The sequence below is a fragment of the Trichoplusia ni genome, chromosome 3 (assembly GCF_003590095.1).
Source record: "Trichoplusia ni isolate ovarian cell line Hi5 chromosome 3, tn1, whole genome shotgun sequence".
NCBI lineage: Eukaryota > Metazoa > Arthropoda > Insecta > Lepidoptera > Noctuidae > Trichoplusia > Trichoplusia ni.
In genome coordinates, this window is record NC_039480.1 from 11,744,681 (window position 1) to 11,765,799 (window position 21,119).

The window sequence follows — 21,119 nt, forward strand, 5'->3', positions numbered from 1 at the left end:
TGCTAGATTACTTCTATATCATCTGTTAAATATGGCCACTTGAGATTCAGACATGCCATGATTAAATTAGATAAAGATTTTAAAGCGAGGAATATATTTTAAGCTGTTTTCTGCAATAGTATTTCTTTAATCTTTGAACTTTTGTACCACGTGTTTAATGACTAAAGTCACATTTTTATGTACTAAAATTGTTAAAACAAAAGAAGAACAATTTAAATAGATTCACTTTAAAGTAAGAATAATAATAAGCAACGAAGAATAAATAAATGAAAGCAACAAAGACTCCTCACATTAGACGCCATAAAAGCGAAATTACGAAAATAATGTCTGCAGTCTGCACCATACACTTTTCTAATAGTTTCATTAAGTGTAATTGACCGACAAACCGATCATTAAATTCCTGAGAGAGAACAAAGACAATGGAATGACTTCCATAATGTTTAGGAACAATACTTTGGGCGCAAACCTTAACATTGAAAGTAATCAGGGGGCCTACCAATCTCTTTAACTGCGCTCTCAGTTGAGGAAGCGAGATAGCACATTCGTTTTTGTAGAGCGGCGTCTCTGTTCCGCGAGGCAACCAGCTTACTCTTGGAGTATTGCGTGGTGGTAGGCCTCCAGATGTTCTCCTTAGATATCAAAGGCGTTTTACTTTTATTCTATTCTGACAATTGGAAAGGTGACGACTAGTCGCTACGATTAGTAGTCGCTGTTTTGGCTAATCGTGATATGTGACAAGCGACAGTTTGTCGTACGCTGTCTGGAAACTTTACTTTTCTGATTCATATCGAAGTTTTGATTGAGAACAGTCAAATAGATTGTACGAAGTTATTTGAGCTATCATAGGATAATAACGTCTGTCAATCAGACTTGTCGACTATTCTATGAACGAAAATAAGATTATAATAAGCTCACTTTTTACTATTAAAATCCATGACGGGTAAATAAATATACTTTTACTTTCATCGGAATATTGCGAAAATTTTTAGGCAAAAAATTGGTTATAGCATTTTGTGATTGGAAGCTAAGTAAATATTTTGTCGCGAGTCAGTCTCGTCAATTTTTGATTCATGGAAGCTTTTTTGTCACCGTTTTTGCACGTCTGTGTACTAAATAATAAAGTTTATATTAGATGCGATCTATTTCGCTCGCAGCGTGGCATCCCATTCAATTGATATTTAATTCAGAACGTGAGTTCTATGTGAAGTAGTTACAACGTTTAATTGCTTACGACAGCAGACTGCTATAGGATAAGTTTTTTAAATTATTTGTCCCTCGCAAAAAGTAAAATTATGGAGAAAATTATAATTTAAATGATTGCCCCCACGGTTCTCAAAGTAAATTTATTTTACATTGCAATTTATTAAACATTTAATTTTAACCTTTGATTTACTTCTCATTGAGCGATAAATAACGATAGACTCATAAATGTACGATGACATTTTGCGTAAGCCATCACAGGAAAAGCGGTGCCGCGACAAAGATACGATTGTCGAGGGAAAAAATAAATAAAAATTCAACGCGCAATACTCAGTGGATATGAAAACACACTTCAGGTCAGTGTAATTTGGCAGACAAGCTTTTTTGGGAAGTCGTTTTAGCCGTCGTTCCCCCCAAATGCGGCGTGACTTGGCTAGCGAAAGAGATGAGATTAATGACAGGGGTGGAACTACTTACGTCCGGCTACAGTCACACCGACGTCCCCACATGTACTCGTACTTGCTTAATAAGGGTGTTAACGGAATAAAAGCTTTTTGTAAACACAACATTATTTGTTAGGCTTAAAATGAAGTGACCTGTGTGAGGCCATTCACACCTAATTTACAGTTTATTGGATGCGGTTCTTTACTCAGCCCATGAGAACTCTACTTTAATCTACTAGACAAAAAAGTTCGCTTTAATTTTAGGTTTTTAGCCAAATCAATTTCAAATTTTATAACACGCGGAATAGAAAACAGTTAATACACACAAACATTCCCATTGTTTGCCTTCGTATAAAGTGTAATTCGACTTCAAGTTAATTGGAATCTGTCTTTCAAATATGCAAGCACAGTTACAATCTTACATTCATGTTTTGAACACAACACCAATTCACAACCGACTTATCAAAATCATCTATCAACGTTGTCTGTCACTGTCACTTTTATAATTCACTCTCGGTTATACCGTTACATTTAAAACAGTAATCTCCGAGGGATACTTGTCGACAAACTGGGGATCCCGATAAAAGTTTCCCACAACTTTTCTTTAACCAGTTTTCTTACAAAAGTTTCTACATAAGTAGAGGTATATCAATTGATTGTTACGTGACGGTGTGATAGGAGGAACTTTATCTGGAACTGCCGATGGCACCGATTGTTCGATGGACTCTGACTCGCATACATTACATCTGACCTTTTGTCGGCAAACTATCCCTACCCTTCACTTCCTTCAAAAATCAATTCATTAAAGGATAAATCTTGATAAGGTACTTTAGCTGAAAGTAATTAAAGTTCTTTTTCTTTTGACTTGATTAGTTTTTGATCTATGAGTTGAATATGAGTTTTGCTATCTCTATAAATTGGTTAGTAAGCTTTGGGATTAACATAATGAGATTAATGAAACTGTTTTGTTCGCCTCCGTGTAACATGAATAGCTTTGTCAGATAATGAGGTTGGGAAGTCTAGCGTCTTTGAAGGAACGAGGCGATCTCTATTTTGTCATTTTACTCTGCTCATTAATAAATATTTTGTTTTGAGCTAAGTTAGTCTGGTAATATTTACAGTATCTAAATGGGGTCCTTTAATTAAACGCGGGTATTTTTCTTAGCTTATTTTAACCGATATAGTTAATTTCGATTTGATATGTATAAAACTTGGAAAGAACCTATTAGAAAAATACTAAAATTACCTTCTATAAAAAAATATTTGTTTTACCCAAACGACCGATATATTTTTAAATCACGTCATCCTACATTCATAGAGTTGTTGTTTTAGTCAAAACATGGGACGTATTTCATAATCCAAGCTAATCTAGAACAAAACCTACACAAAAATAAATACAGTCAAGTTTTTTTTACCAAAAATAAAATTTGTTACAAACAGACTGACTAAAATGAATATTATCATCCACCACACATTTATTTCACTATTCACTGTATTTGTTAAGCTAGCCGATACTACAATATTGACAGACTGACGTGTAATGCTTTTCAGTACATTACTACTCCTTACGAAGGCATTAACCGGAGCTTAGGAAAATTTATATCCTGAAAGAGTGTGAAATGGCTTATTCAAATGCAAATGCAGAATCCTGACCGGTCAAAGTGATTTCGCTTAGTGTATTTATTTTCTCCTTCTTTTCGTGGCGTTTTCGTTTTAAATGTGGGGAATATTAAAGTGGAGCGTCGTTTTCCTGTGTGTTTTACATATTCTGATCAAATAAGAGGTTAGACGAACGGTTCACTCCACTTAGACGACACTTTAAAATTTATCGCATCTGTAATGCCATGCATTAAGGTTGAATTTTGACATTTCTTGTGGTCTCAGGGTTGGTAGACCGTAGCTCTACTCGTAGTGATGGTGTTTACAGACTGTTTTTACGTTTGGATCAAGTTACCAAAGTAAGACTAAGCTCTCAACAGTGATGAGTGGCAAAGGTTTATGGCATTTTTCAGAAACCACGATAATTACTTTATAATTCGTGTCCCACGTAATGACTCCTGATGGTGAGTGGTGGGTCGCTCACCGCCCGACCAGGTTCCCATGTCCGACAACGCGTACTTCCAAGGGATGTCAGAAAGCGATGGTCTGGTTGGGCTACTGCGACTCAGTAAACTAAAGGCAAAGAAAGCAACATGCCACTTAGACGAAATCGGAAGGAGTCATTTAATTTTATCCTATCCGGAAAAAGCTTGATAATAAAAACATATGCCTAACTATTCCTAGTGAAATCGCAGCCTAAGGCAAATCAAAAGAAAGTCTGTTTTCTCTCGCCATCTTAGGAATAAACGTCATTAATACAAGCTCCAGATCAAATCAAGAAATGTAACATAATTAAGAATGTTTCAAGTAACATTTACTTTATATCCTTGACAGTTAGCGGAATAGTTCAAACCTGATCTAGCCAGTTAGCTCATACATTAAAGTCAGACTGAGTTCCTGATTCTATGTCATATAGAATTTCTGGTTTAGCTTTCGAAGATGTTATCAATTTCTGAGAAGTTGACTGGTTAATTTCAACACATTACTTTATTATGAGCATTTTATTGGTTGGAACATTTGAGTGGCCCTACATAATATAAGGAGTTATGTTGTTTTAGAGACAACAAACCCCCTGCGACACAAGGATTAAATTCCTTAGTGCGGGAGTCGACTGCAAAAAGTCTTCAAAAAAGACTATCGCTTTAAGTCGCAGAAGTTTTTATACTTTCATGTAAACGTTATTTGAGTCTAAGTTAATCTTAACAGAAATTTGTTTTGCTTCATGTTTAGAGCATGAGCTTTTGTCAATATAAAGGAAAATATAGGTATACTAAAGGAAATGAATGAAGTTAACTTTGAAACTGAATTTTAATTATCATATAAATATGTAACCGAAGTGGACGGTGTGAGTTTAAATATGCAATAATATAGATATTATGCTGAGGAGTCAATTGAGTTCAAGTTCAAGTACCACTTTTTTACAATAACCTACATGTATTTGACCTATGAGAACACATGAGCCGACCTTTAAGCATACAGCATTTTGAAAGGTCAAGTCTATAGTTGAGGCAAGTGGTCATAAAAAAACAATGTCTATGGTTGAGCAACCATAGAGTCTGTTTGTAGGTCGATGAGGTCACAGTCGTATTCTTCAGGTTTTTTGATGAAATATTACGTCATCGAGAAGAACTTTTTGATGAAGATTACTTTTAAAACAATGCGGCATGTCAACTTGAGGTTGTTTGAGATCGTTGATAGCGATTATATGACCCATTGTATCATTATGTGGAAACATCTATACTTTTTGCGATTGTTTTTTGTTTATAAAGTTAGTTTTCGAACAAAGGATTTGATTTGAGGCCAAATTACCTCTTGTATCAATTGTATTAGAATATAGTTAGACAGTTATATTCAAATGTCAAAACTCTTCAGTAATTAAAGTCCCATATTGTACAATAATGTAATCAATGAAAACTGTATGTAGACAAATGAATGGTAATTGTTGAATTGATTACCGATCAATACAAACTGAAGATATGTGATATAGAGAAAGAAACAACGTAGGTGGTCTTAATAGTTTCGAGAAGATTGACTTTCACAAGAGTTGTCATGGTATGTGTAGGTAATGTATGTTTGATGCCTTTTGACGACAGAATATCTATAGACACAGTTCAATGAAAGTCAACGTACAATTTTAGAACTTAAGGACCGCCAAAGATCTTCAGAACAGTAGCTTTCGGTGTGTACACAGTAAGTTTTCTGTAAGATTCTAATATTTGTAGTTCTCTATCGCTTTTGTTAAAATTAACTTGTGCTACTGAATGAAAGAAATCGTAACTCACTCGAAACCGAAACCGACTCCAGGATACTAAAACGCAACTTAACTTAAAGTTGTTCTTAAATGTATGTAGATATATCAAACTCTTTTCCATGCACCTAAATGACATTTAAACTCATAGATATCCAGTTACATACTTAGAATTCTACACACACGTTTCTTAACGACACATAAAGGAACAAAAAAAAACTGGTTGTTTAGAACGGAACTCGTTAACATTTCCGTTGGGACCAGTCCATTGACAGCTGGCATTAGAAAATCACGGAGACATACCGATAACACTCTCGCTTTCATGAGATCAACGACTCCTCGTCTTGACCTCTCGTGGTTTTACACTGCTTTACGTATTTTATACCGTTTTTGTACAATCTGTAGTCGATTATGAATCGTTACGACAACGCTGTTACAATACGAGTGTCACGATTGAATCTAAATCGAAGTACTTTCGATTTTTACGCCATCCGCGGTTATTTTTAAAGGTTATTGATAGTGATCAGTTGTAATGGATGTTGATTAGTTTATGTTTTTGTGTTTGTACAATAGCAGTTTTTAGAGGAAGACTGTGATAGTTACTGAAGGAAATACTTAGAAGATATTTTCATCACTTCAACAATTACTTAATACATATTTTTATATTTATTTTTCTTGTTTGCTATTTCTGAATTAATTTCGTGTTGGGGTTCAAGGTTTGATTTAAAATCCTGCTTTACAGGTTACTTCATAATAAAATAGTTTTAGTACACCCTAATTAAATGTAAGTAACTTATGAAATAACCGTCTATATTATAAAATGATTTTGTCATTCTACTTCCATGATTCTAGGAATTCATTAAAACACGGCACAGAACACACGACAAAAGTGACGTAATTAATTCGACAGCTATCTAAAATAACATTATAACCTTAACAAATACTCACGCTTATTTATCGGGATCGAGTGACTAATTTCATATCCAAATGGAGTAATTTAAAAAAATAACCCATTAAAAATCGTTTAATTTTTTAGTATAATGTCGTATAGGTACCAACAGTTCAGATAAAGATAACCTCTAATCTTCGACTTGAAACATTCTATTTTTAAAATTCTAAAATACAAAGAGGTTTCTCTCTGTACTCCTTACTGTTAGTACCCGCCTAAACCCATCAAAGGACTGGATTCTATTCACATCGTGCAACAACCCCAGATTAAATGACAATGGTATTGAACAATACTGGCCATCACAAAATATTCAGACGACTTCGAAAAGGAAGAGTACCTATTTTAACTGTTTTTTTTCTTCTTGAACCTATACGTGTATTTTATTAAGGTTTCATACCCAAAGAGTCAAAGTAAATTTACTTTATTTTTATTAGTACAAATACTTAGGCTAAGCTGTTCGTTCGTCTGTGTCCTGAACCGTGATATATTGACATTTCCGGGATAGAGTTAATAAACAGTTGACCAACTCGCAATTCGACGTTTTTTTTTAAGTTTTACTTTTCTTGTTTAGATTATCTATAAAGGCAGTTTGTAACTCCTTACTCTTATAGTAACGTAAATTTTCATACTATTTGGTATGAAGGTAGCTGACTCTTGCCGCTGTACTCGATATTTAGGAAAACCGAACAGCGGGAAAACGCTAGTGGTATAAATAAGTATATACATCTTAAATATTTTAAGATTGCTGCGAAAATAAGTTCCGCATTGTTATGAAAGTTTAATCTTCAATAAAATATTTATTGAATATGGTGTCATGTTTATGTGACATAAACGTGTTTGGATTTATAAAGAACTTATGTGAAAGCACAGTTTACACTTTAATGATAGTTTTATGCAACTCCTAAAGTAATCGTAACACTTGTCATATTCCTGGTTGCATAGCTTTATGCGAGGTATTAAATATGATGAAGTGCAGACGGTATGCGTAAGCGCAGCTAATATTGCTAAATATTTCACGCTCCACTATTGTATCTTGCTAAATAATATATAAATTTATGTTTATGAACTAGAATTCGTACTCAATCATTGTTTTTAATGAAGTATTTGTTTGAATTGTAATTAACCAGTAATACATTTTCTTTTTTAGTATAAAAAAGTAACTAATATTATATAGAGGAAAAGATAGACATTTTTGTTTTTTCTTTGTCTCGAATAAATTCAGAAAATTTGGAAGATAACTGAAACTCTGATAAAATCAAGTTTAATATACGAGCAATTCACACTATGGCGCAGTTGTGAAGTTCTTAATTTGTTTCACACATTCACCTACTTATTTAGGTGAGAACTAAACAATACTTGTCACGATTGTCAATTGTTATACTAAACAACCACAATAGAACAAATGACGACACTGGTTTTTAGTTCCAATTAACACGTCAGCGTCAATGTGAATGGATGCCGGCACTCTTTTATTTATGATGAAAAAAAACTTAATAGATTCTGTTCACGCGATTCAGATGAGTGTCCGAGATGCAATGACAAGTATTCTGCGGGGATAGGAGGGGTCCGTTAGCGTACGTGCCGGAATCCGCCGCGCCGGTACCGTTACGGCTCCGCCGAAGCCGGACGATCAATGTGCGGCGCCTCATGGACCTTCGCAAACATGTCAAGAGATCTTCGTTTGCCACTAGCCTTATGACCCAAAACCAGTTTCGAGAAACCGGCGAATTAAGCTGCGAACTCGTATCGAGAATTTTTATGGCCTTTTTTATTAATTTGAAACAATTGGCATGGAATTCGTAAATCACTAGAATTCGATCGTGTATTGACACGAATACCTGAGTTTTGGACTAGATATTGGTTTCATTTATTTTGATAGAAGTACCTTTTTTAATCTGTATACAAATTAAGCTCATATTTATGATACGTAACTGAGAATACGACAATTATCGACATGACAAGTAAATCTTCGTTAATTTTGATCCTCTTAATATTGTGTCATGGGGTAATACTCGATAACAACAACAACAATATCATATTACAATAACATCTCAAATTACTTTACCAATTTGAGGAAATATTTAGTTGAGCTCAAAATAAGTAATAAACGCCATTTACAAAATGAAATATCAAAGTTTCTGAGGCCTGGCTTAGTAGCAGACTCTCAGTTTAATTTCCTTTTTGAAGAAAGTTCGCGTCAAATATTAACTTGAGAAGATTTTTCTTTGTTTCTTGTTGTAGTCTTTTGTTTGAGATTTCTAGAGTGTATAACAGCTGTTTCAATAGTCGCTGAGACGGTGACGGATACCATTACCAGTTGACCGTGAAAATCTGACGTTTTCTCTGCGCACGAGCAGACTCGATTTATGGGGCCAGTAAGTTTGAGAAATTTGTAGTAAGGCGTACATATCTATGTACCTAACGAATAACAAAGCAAATTAGTAAAGTCTTGCTATATCCGATAATTTAAAATTCCTTAATATCTTCGTTTCCATATCGTTTTATTTTATACCCCCCGTAAGTATATATTATGAATTGCACTAAGACTAGTTAATTTTACGACATTTGAATTCCTAATAATCTAAAATTGTAAAAACATTGAGCACTCGCTTTCTTAAGAGATAACGGTAGGCAACCAGCCTGTACCATAAATCAATATATTTATAAGAAAACTCTGCAAAAATATTGTATGCCTATAGACTTAAAAGAAGTTGTAATTCTGAAAAAACAAAACAAAACAATGAATTCCCGTAAAGAAATACCGCTTGTTTACTGGCCATACACTTACAGGCGTTTCGTCTATACACAGGTGATACTTTCTTCATTTACGCGACTGGTGCGTAGCGAAACATATCGGAAATATGTATTTGCAATGAATTAAGAATTACGACATGTATTGCGTAGCGCAGTTGCAAACACTTAAAGAATTGGACTTTGGGGCCGCGCCGTGCATAATGTGACAGCTCAGAATTAATGAATACTATTTGTTTATTTCTCAAAGTTAGTTATTTAGAAAGGTATATTGGACAGCTAAACATAATTTACGGCATGATTAAGTTATAAATGTTTATTGATTTATACTTTCAGAGTTGAATTTGTTAATGTTGTGGCAGTTATTAATGCTTTATGAGGTCTGCCGTTGTTTGCCCTTCAAAAAATAATAACACACATTTTATTTTACCTCTCAGGGAGATTGATTGGTAACCTAGTAACAGGCCTGTTGTTAACCGGTTAAATCTGTGATGGATACGGAAAACGGATGATTCAATCTATCGAAACCAATAGGATAAATGTAATTCAAATATATGAGAAAAACATTCTTAGAAGTCTTTATGTATGTAGTTATATTTTTGAGTATTGTAAATGCAATTTCTAACAACAACAAAGTCGTTCAAGCAGATTTTCCTTTTAAAGTAACTCAGTAAAATTATGGACTCTATTAAGACCCACAAAATTTAAGATAAAAATTAATTTTAAAGGTTTATGTGAATATTAAGCTGATTAGTTGCCCCCATTCCGATTTAATTTAGCATAAAAATTACGATAGGAACAGTGCAAACCTATTAACTGAGATTTACGAGAATATTAGTCAAAATAAAAGTCAATATTTATCTGATAAAAATTTGATTTGAGTTTCCTGGCTGTTTGCAATTTTTAATAAGGCTCTAAAAGTATTAAGAGTCCATCTAAGAATAAAACAAATAAGACAGTTTGCTTTTGTTATTTGCATGTCATCATACAGAATTTAGTTTCGAGTAGTCTTAAGTCTACAAGAAGTGAAATAAATCATCTATATGTAGTCAGGTACCTGACATAGAAATTAATTGTACACTAATATAGAGATGCGTGCAGCTAAAACGCATATTTGATCAATCATACTGCCGTTTTCCATGCAACTATTACATAGAAGACCACAAAGACTTTCAAAGTAGAATTAATACATTTATTATGTACAGCATAAACCCCTTACCTGGAAAATGTTGAATGCAGAAACGGGAGAGGTTGGGGATAGATAAGGTCTATGATATATAAATTCTGACAAATATAAAATAGTATTAGGTGTCTGTAATCATAGAGTCAAAATAAGGACCCATAGCATTGCAAATGAGTAGGCACGAAATTTTCAAGCAATCCCAGATTATTCGCAGTAAATAATGAAAATTGATTACTCCAATAAGGGACGCACAATTGAACCGACGTTACAGCAAGTATCACAGCCACATACATCAAACCGATAAATTTCTTTGTAAATACAGTCTGCCTCAACAAAGAAATCCATTGATTTGATACCTTTGATGTGAGATACCTGTCTAAGCCTGTTTGTTCATTGAGTTAGGGATTTCTGCTGACAATAGAATACCGAAGACCCACATGATGAGAAATGAAAGCATTTCCCTTTGTGCTTATTTTTCTCAGTAAACACATCGTATTTATTTGGTCTTTCGTTTCCCAATTCGTTAGACTGTAGGTGATTTTCTCTTATTCTTTGAGTATCCTTAAAATATCTTATAGTTCTCAATAATTACTTTTTCATTGTTTTACTCATACGGTATTTTTGTTTGCGTTTTCTTGGCTGGTGTTTCTTGAATTAGCTCCAATTAGAGTCCAATTGACGAAAAGATTAAATGAATGAAAAGTGTTAGCCTTGGAATCAAGCGTACAAGAATATCAGCAAAAGAAAAACAAATAGATTGTACAAAGTTCATAAAAAATATACTTGTGATAATATAAGACTGTCTTTAATATAACGCAATCAGCAGAGATAGCTTAAGAAAGAAGATCAGGCACATTCGGACGAGCATAAATAACAGTTTATGTCCGTAATTACAACGAAATAATTTGATTTGTTATACTGTTCACGAAGTTGATGAGGTCATGGTGTAATGAACCTAATTACAAAGACTCTACCATCAACCTTTAAGGTACTATTATGACAGTTGTGGAAAAGAGACAGAGAAGAGAGACACTATACGACGAGTATCGCTTTCACGCTCACAAATGGAAATATAAATCTTTATTATTACTTAAACTGGTGGTAGTGAGAGAACTGCCATTAGTAAGTCTTGGCCTTCCTTGAAATGTTGCCAGCTTATAATTTACTTAACGAATTGTAATCAAAATAAAAATGTGTATAAACGGAAGATTTATTGAATCCTCGTGATTTACAGAGAGCGTTGATTAGAATTTATTTTTGGGTAATCCGCTGCCAGAGGCCTTGTGTGGGTGATATTGAAAAACAATGACATAACATTGTAGTCTTGTATTTTTGTAACTAAAATTTTGGGAAAGATGATGAAAATAAAAATAATAAAATCGAATGACTTCATGTGCTGCAAACATCGGCTGTTTTTGTTTTGAATGACCTGTTGGTCTAGTGGTGACCCTGACTGCTATACCGGATATCCTAGGTTCGAGTCAAACCCAGGACAAATGTTTGTGTGATGAGCACGATCGTTTGTTGTGAGTCTGGGTGTAAATAAATTAGGTTATTTCATTAAAAACTTCATTAACCTTGTTAGATAATACAGGTGTATAAATATTAAAAGGCTTTTGACCTACAGGCTTAGAGGCTTATAATATTTATCAGGTCTGATATTTCTCGTATTTAAATTCGAATAATATTACCTCTTGGTTTTACAGTTTACATTATTATAATTATCATTTAAAACGCTCTACATTTTAAAGGTTTTTGACCTTTTGTAGTTTTAGCTTCGGAATGTATATTAGTAGGTAGGTGTAAAACAGAAGAAAAATAAACATTAAGGCTCTTGATAAAATTTGTTGTTTGTGGAAAAGCGACCGGTTTATAATTTTTGTTGTTAGGCCAGTATCTCCACACTTACGTATAAATTAAACTGTTTACGGGCAGGTGAAGATCAAAATACTGTTATTATCAAGAGGCTTAACAATGTTAAAAAGGTTTTGCTTTCGCATGTATCAGTCTCTATGGTGATACAGGGTTTTGAAGGCGTATATTTGTGATGTTCTTTTATTCTCATATTGGGAAGGGAAGATTATCGAGAACGGCGCTTTTCAACGTGTATTGTGTTGTTGTGCTTAAACAACTGTAACAGTTCTATAAAACAAGCATTTTTGTCTGAGTAACAAGATTAGTTTCTTACTTGCTTTCGTGTTATTCTTTACTAGCTGTTACCCGCGACTTCGTCCCCGTGGGTAGAAGATATAAGTTATGATTTAGGTATACCTGCCCGGTTTTTTTTTACATTTTCCATTGTATCTTAGCTCCTATTAGTCGCAGCGTGATGGTTTATAACCTAAAGCCTTCCTCGATTAATGGTCTATTCAACACAAAAAGAATTTTTCAATTTGGACCAGTAGTTCCTGAGATTAGCGCGTTCAAACAAACAAACAAACAAACAAACTCTTCAGCTTTATATATTAGTATAAGTATATAGAGTATAGATGATGGTTTATAGCCTAAAGCTTTATTATTATTTAAAATAACTATTATTTAAAATTACTATTATTTAAAATTAGAAGAAACAATTTTTCTCAATTTAAAAAACATAGAAAGTACGTGTAATAAAACCTTTTTTTAACCACATTTATTTATGTATTCCATTGTTTAATTTATTCAAATGTTCAATGTAAAAAGTGAAATTTAAATGTCGTTATAAATATTCAATTTTGTCATTACGCCAATAAGAAGTAAAAAAAAAAAATGTCGTGCCATAAAAATGTGGTACGTATATAAAAAAAAAACACTTTAGTATAGTCAGCAACAAAAGGTAATCAACAAGCACCTACTAACAACCTTTTTATTTTTGAAATACTTATGTATATTAGATATGATGTTTAAGATTCTTTGTTTCCAAGTAAACTAAAATTAGCTGTTCTATTTCACCGTACGGGTAGCCGAGTGATTGAGGTCAGCAGCCAAAATCTCTGTGCGCAACGTGTCGCGGGCACTATCCCCGTGTAGGACAAGCCTTTGTATACTATTATCCACAAATGCTTGTCTTGACTAAGCGTGTCTTTGTATATGTGACTTCGATATTCCTAAAACCACTCGCGACATAAGGATAACATTTTTAGTCCATGAATCGTTTTGTGGTTGTCAGCAAGCTCTTTGGAACCCATTAGGCCACGATATCCGAAAGGGATATGGTGGCCCTGGCACACGAAAGGCAAAATAATTAATATGGGTGGTGTCTAAACATTTTCCATCCGAAAAAAAAGGATATTTCTATCATTTTTATCTATTTCTATTTTTATCTATATTTATCATATTTATATCTATTTTTCCTTGTCAATCTGCAAGTGTTAACTACACTGTTGCTGGTTGTACTTCCAAAGGCCACGGTCACGACACCGCACGTAACATATTCCCAGAGTTTCAACGAAAGTGACGGACAAATCGTTGAAACGTGATCCTCAACGTTCATAAGTTCGTAACGTATTGCGTAAAGATGATTGTATGCAATAAACGTGTAATTCATTCATTGATTACTCAATGTTACCTACGCAGACACACCTAAACATTTTACTGTTGTGTTAATTATTGTGTTTGAATGTTATTTGCATTTTGCATAAATTGTGTACTTAGTGGGTGTCGGAATTGCAAGGGCGTTAGCAATCGTGGTTAGATTTCTTAGAAATTCTTTTAGTGTGGAATATTCGAGTGGATTAAGGAATGTTGTGTGTCTTTGATCTTTGGATTTAGAATAGTCGGTGAGATATGTATTTTTAAATAATACTTTTATGCTTTTCTTGTAACATCAAAGCGATTGTAAGCATATGAAAATATCACGGGAGTATTTGTATAATAGATCTTATCGCAAGTCCTAAATGTAATATCTGTGTAATTCATAGCAATAAGAATGAAACATATTTCTAAAATTAAGTCTGAGTGTCTTTGTGTATGGAAGAATGATGTTAGTGACTACGGGAGTTGTTTTTCAAAGGAAGAAAAAATAGTTTTATAGAGGAATTCTAAGCATCGTGGATTTCGATTTGTTGCTCTATATCTACTATATCAGAATTAATTTGCCAAGTTAAGTATAGGTAACGTCAAAAATGTTCTGCTACAACAACATAATTTACAATTAACATCAAAACACCACAAAACATCTTGAATATGACTGAAGTATCCTATAAATATCACCTGACCAATATTACAAACACCAAGTACCTATTAAATAACCTCAAGGAAAATATCTGGAATGTTGAAAACGTGAACATTTACCTCATAACTAACTGTTTTAATCATTTTCGACCTGCACAAGTTACAAGTTAAACTGGTTGTATTTAATTGTGTTTACTCTTTGCGCTATTGCGATGTCGAAATCGGATACATTATTGCTTTTCGTGATAGTAATGCTTATTTATATTAGCTATAAATTATGTATTTGAAGTAGGGACTGCATTATGGTTCTGATCATAAAGTTCATATTAAAGTAAGAAGTTAAGATTTCATTACTTTTGATAAATGGAAAATATTACCTTCTTTGTGAACGGATGTACCTTAACAATAATATTAGCAATTAAACACAAGTCCGCATTCATTCATTATAAAAATAGACTATAGAGCTTCCATTTCAAAATTTTAAACAATTTATGTCAAATTTATTTTAAGAAATCATTGACCTCTTATCTGTATTTTATGCCAAAAAGTTACCTAGTTTTTATTAGTTAATAATTTTATTACTTGAAATAAATAAAAAGACTTTTCTTGAAAACTTAGCTTTCTTAATTAAAACTATTTACTACTCTTTAAATAAGATTAGGTTTTATTCTTAAGCTTGCTTCACTTAACAGATGGACCGAGTTTCACAGCCATACATTTCCCAGTCGCCGTATGCCTCGCTTTTCGGCTTTATTTAAATAAACGACCGCTTAACATTTATTTAAGAAACCTAAACCCACCTACCGTTTTATTGCTGTCATTAAATGAATAAATAATAAAGAAAAAACAGAGAAAATGTGAAAGTGCAGGGAAATTAGCAATTTAAACAAACCAGTCTTAATTTGATTTTGGAGTCCACCCGCGACCGTATATCACTGGGAACTTTAAAATTTGACTGATGTACAGACATAACATGACAGTATTACAAAAACTATCGTTAGAAAAGACTATCGAGTAATGAATTGGCTTTTCAAACAACAAAAGCCATAACAAAAAACGGTACAATTTTCGAGTAGTTAGTAACAAACGACAGAGTTTTAATAAAACATAATTCTTTCCTTTAAAAAAGGTTCTAACTTAAGACTACTGCCAAGTGGCCTTGCCTTTGAGTTGTTAACATTTTTCACCACGCCTCAGTTGACACGGTTCAATGACCCTTCTAAGATAAAAGCAAAAACACAAAGTCAGTTGATTCAATTGACCTGGTAAATGAATTTTGAAACGGTTAGCGTTTCAAAACCGCCTTTCACTAATATTTATGGGACATTGGTCACATTTTTTCATGTAAGTTATATAACCTTATTTGTTACGTTTTATCACTTCACCATTAACTTTCATCTTATAATGGTTGTGTTTTGCTTGTCTCTTAACACGACATAAATAATACGTAAGTATCGATAGCCGGGTCATTTTCTTAGTGAAACAACATGCGCTTTATTCATTCACAAATATTTAAGTCATATGCACAAAGACACCCATATTCAAAACAAGCGCTAGCGGGTTACATAAACGCCTGTCCTAAACGGGGATCGAACCTACGACACGTCGCGTTCCGTAGATTTCTCACGATGATCTCAGACACTTGTCTGTCCGTGCAGTTCAATACGAATCTTCAACTTTTCTACAGCTTATCAAAGTTTTCGTCTCACTGAAATTGGTTAGGATAACTTAATCATTTCATGATCGCGATTCCAGTTCACTTGTATAGATTTCATCAGCACGTGCCAGCCTTCATGTTTTGCCAACACGTTATATAGCAACGCAATTATCCGTCGACGTGTTATACAGATATATTTTGATTCCCGCGTTTCTCCCAATTACGCCATCATGCAGGCATTCCCACAACAGCTTTCTCGCTACATAATTACCTGGTTACCTTTTACACAGTACTTTGAGTTTGTATACGAGATCGGCTAATAGCTATCTAAAATCGATGCGATCTAAATTCGGGAGCAGTAAATTCGTGGCTCTTAATGGAATTTCCGCATCGTAGCGCGGCGCGGCGTGCGTCCGTCCGCGGGTAACATGGACGGCGTCGCGCCCTGCAACGCGACCGACGCCGACATGCCGCCAACCCCCGTATTAATCTGATTAATTTCTAAACGCGCCTCCTAAAAGGTACTGACTGTAAATGATTTTTGCCATCGGCATTTTGACATTCCCTTAACTCAACACCTTTCGCCTTAGGGCGTGACAAGACCCTACGTTTTGTTAAGCAATGAGCAATGAATATTAATAAACAAAATGGAAGTCGGGATGGGTGCATAAATCGGATTGAATTTACCTACGTTTCTTAGAAGTTTGAAGATCTTTTGCTGTATTAAAATGTTTTTTTTTTTGCATTAAGATCCGATATTTAAAAGCTTACAAAAACAAGTTTCTGGTGTATCTCTACAATTACTTATTTAAAAATTATAATTTAAACATGCAGCTAATAAAAAACGGCAGTATGAAAACGGGCTGATGGCTTTATGATAGCGAAAATCGCTTTTATATAATGTAAGGCTCAATCAAACCGATGTACTCTGCAATCGGTTAATCGATTGTATAAACATTGATTTCCAATCTGAGTTCCCCAATCTGAACATAACATACGGAGCTCAAATAAAGATATCCACGTTCACTACGAATCGGTGCACACAGCTCTTGGTTTGATTTTAATCAAAAGTTTCGATTGGACTGCCAACCATCCGGTCGAGTGCAATCGCGGCGTACGTTTAGATCGCGCCACTGCCACTATGATCGGGCTTTAATGACTGCACCCGAAATGTGTGTTCAATCTAATGCGTATTTGCAGTTCCATAATTGTTGAAACTTTCAGCGTGCCACCGTGCACCGAGTCGCGTTTCTATCTGCTTCCTGACATACATGTAACTCGTTATAAGTTCGCCGGCGGGGCTCCGCTCACATGGAAATGCCAAGCACCGCGACAATCCGTTAATGAGAAAAGCATAAATCGTTTCATTACGTCATAATTATAATTCATAACAATTGTAGGTCGGTTTCTGGAACTCCGTTTAATTTCCTTGGTGATACAACGAGTATTTTCAAAGAGAGTTTTAATGAAAAGTGAAGGTAAATCTCCACGGTCTCTGAGCCCACATTTAAGTGAAATAAAAATAAATTGTACTCAAAGTGGGATAGCCGCTCAAATTAAGCACCTGAATAAATTGTGTGATAATCCGTAGCAGTCTTTTAATGCTTTACAGAGCCGCCGGCGACGAAGGCGTGCGGAAAAGAATAAACGAATGAGATAATGATTACTCTCATTTCATTACTTCTCTTGATCCTAGTAATTGAGGAAATTGGGTCGAAGTGTGATAAGAGAGAGAGTATCGGGTGTTATTGGGCCGGTCCCATTAGGGACCTCTTAATCGTATTTAACGCCTTTATCACCTGGGGGTGCGCAATGGGCCGTAACGGGCGAACATAAGGTGCAGAATTTTCGGGATCCGCAGTTAATAGCCTTGTTCGTGTTCTCTTATTTTCCGAAATGCTTCAGTTCTATTCACAAAGTGTATTTGCATAATCACACCTATTCAACTATTGTTAACGATGCAGTGGGTAGGTGGGGTCCACACTGGGAATTGGTGTTGTGTGCCACTCGGTGCCGTAATATTTTCGCCAGCGCGGCGCAGAGGCGTAAACCGGAGGGTTCGTCGGCTAGTGGTGTTTTAATTTATATATTTTTTCTTCTCGCTCCCGAGACTGTGGGCCGAGAGTTCATAATGGACAAAACATTAACTCAGTCTACTTTGGTTGAAAGCTTTCAGGGCTTTTCGACTCATCTTGCGTTAACATTTTCGTCGAGTTTCTATGCATTAAGTAAAGCATATTCATTTCAACTTATATATACAATAGAGCTCTAAGGCTAGTCCCGAAAATGTAGGTCGTGTAGTTTAATTTATAACGGATAAATTGCAGGTAAGCAGTGAAGCTGAAGATGAATGGTCTTGCAAAAGTTTGTATGGTTTTAGAATAGATTAAGTAAGATATTTATGTAATCGATTCCAAATAATATTAATGATGTGCCAGCTGTTAAACTAATTTCGACCAGTCTGCTTGGTAGGGAGATGGAGAAAGTTCTTAGGAGAGTGAAAACGGCAAAAATGCCGGCGGTTCACTTTCCTTCAAGGTGTGCATATGGGCATATGTTAGACAGGTTTAGGTGACGAATTCTACAACTGTCGGCTTGTTTATGAAACTAGTAAACAAACAACTTTCTGTATGTTATTATCGTATCAGTAGGAATATTTAGAGCGGTGTACTTTCGAGCCTATATTGATTTAAAATGATCATGAGGGTACAGATTTAAGATGAGATAACTGTTTGGCGTTGTATCTTGTTATTTGGGCAAAAGGTTATCGATTCCAAAATTGTCGCTGAAAAAGGAAAATATGCTACAGCAAGTACCTACGTTTTCACATAATAGGAAGTTAAGATAAAACAGTTGTAGCTGAAACAGAATTGTATGACATGTAGTGAAGAAGCTTTGAAATAATCAAAACTATCATATTTTTAATAAATCGGTTTATCCGACACTAGTGTCAAATTGACAGAACTCGTTAAAATATTTTTTTCAATCAATGTAAATAATATTTTTATTTATGCAATAATTTTATTTGATAACCGAGACGTAATGGTTTTTAAAACGAATTTGCAATTCAATAACAGATTTTGTTTCATCATGATTTGTTTTGCTTAAGCCTATTTGTAACTAGCCCTCAGTTGTCCGAATTCGACTTTTTATTATTATATTTTATTGCATTACACTAATAAAAAAAAATACGGTACCTTTGTTAAACTGCCAGTACCAACAAAAAACAGAAGCGTTTTTTTTTAATAACGACTCCCGCTGTTAATACTTTAATCCTTGTGTCGCGGGGGGTTTCACAAACATACGAATCACATGCACAGAGAAACCAAGACTCATAACAAGCATTCATGGATCACACAAATGCTTGTCCTACGCGGGGATCGAACTCACGACGCGACGCGCGCAGTGGGTTTGGCGTGGTGACCTCAACCATTCGGCTATCCGGAGTAATTATTTAAAAAATTAGAACATTATTTTATGAATTACTTTATCTATATCTATATCTTAAAAATAAAATGTGTTAAAAATAAGTATCAGTAACCTGTAATAAAAAAAGAGAAACTCAGTAAAGAGAAATTTCCTTTTTTAGAGGGATCGTTTCGCGATGATTTTCAATAATATTTTACAATGACGATAAAAAGTTAACAATGTCTGTTCGACACCGCAAACACTAATAAAGGCCATTTTATATCGATAAGAGTCATTGGAATCGATTAAGGCAAGTGAAGTTGTGGAAAGTGACACAATGTATCTCGATGGTATTGGTTTCATTTTATAACGTCTAATAGATTTAGTACAATCATGTATAAGACCCAAATGGTTGTTTCCGCGAAAGCTTTGTAGGCACCGGTATTGTAAAACAAAATAATTTTTCTTAGTTATAAATCGGATGGTACGAAAAACTTGACTTTTGTTGACTTTTGTTACATTATCAGGAAATACTAGTAATGAATACGTAATTGAAGTAATTGTACTTAATCTTTTGTTAATATAATCAATTAGTCTACACATGCAATCAAAGACTTTTATAACCTTTCAATTTACCGTACAGACGATAAACAATACAAACCTACAGCTATGTAGCAGACACAATGTCCCACATCAGTGTGCACTTTCGATACGAGTGTCGCAACTAGCCGCATAGCTGCGGTCCGCCCGTGTACCTACTGCCTAATGCAGGTTCCGTCATTATGTATAAGCCTTGTTCTACATGACCGTACTTATAGATTTGTTACTGTTAGAAAATAAAATTTAACCTTAGAATGTAATGTAGATTCCGTCATTTCGTGTGACGCTTGTTCTGCAGTGCGTACTGTAATCGAATTAAGCTTTCTAGAATAAGTTTTATATTCATACCCGGTTATGATGGTTTTGGCACAATATAAAGTACCTAACATTTAAATTTATGAAAAAAATGCTATTCAACGAAATTGATGAAAATAAAATCGTTTTTATTTTTCGAATGCCATTTGACACGTTCTTTTTTCGTATTTATTTAGATGCAGATATTTTTTTACTCGTATCAGCCTATTTAGCTGGCTGAAAATCAGTATAACGTTGGGGTTTTGTACAAAAAAGGTACATACATTCACAAATCAGAAAATGTAATAAATCACACAAATAATTAGATCGTTGGATAAGAATGAACAGTTGTGATGATTATCGGAGTAGAACATTGTAAAATGCTGTATGGAGGAATAAATACTACGGTACTTAGACTACGGGGCTGAGGAATTCCACATAGTCATATTATTACGAATTCATTACTAGAATTTCCTGATAATGTAACAAAAAATCCTACAAATGTCAAGTTTTTCGTAACATCCGATTTATAACTAAGAAACATTATTAAGTTTGATTATATTAACAAAAAATTAAGTACAATTACTTCGAATTTTGTTAATATAATCAATTAGTCTACACATGCAATCTTTCAG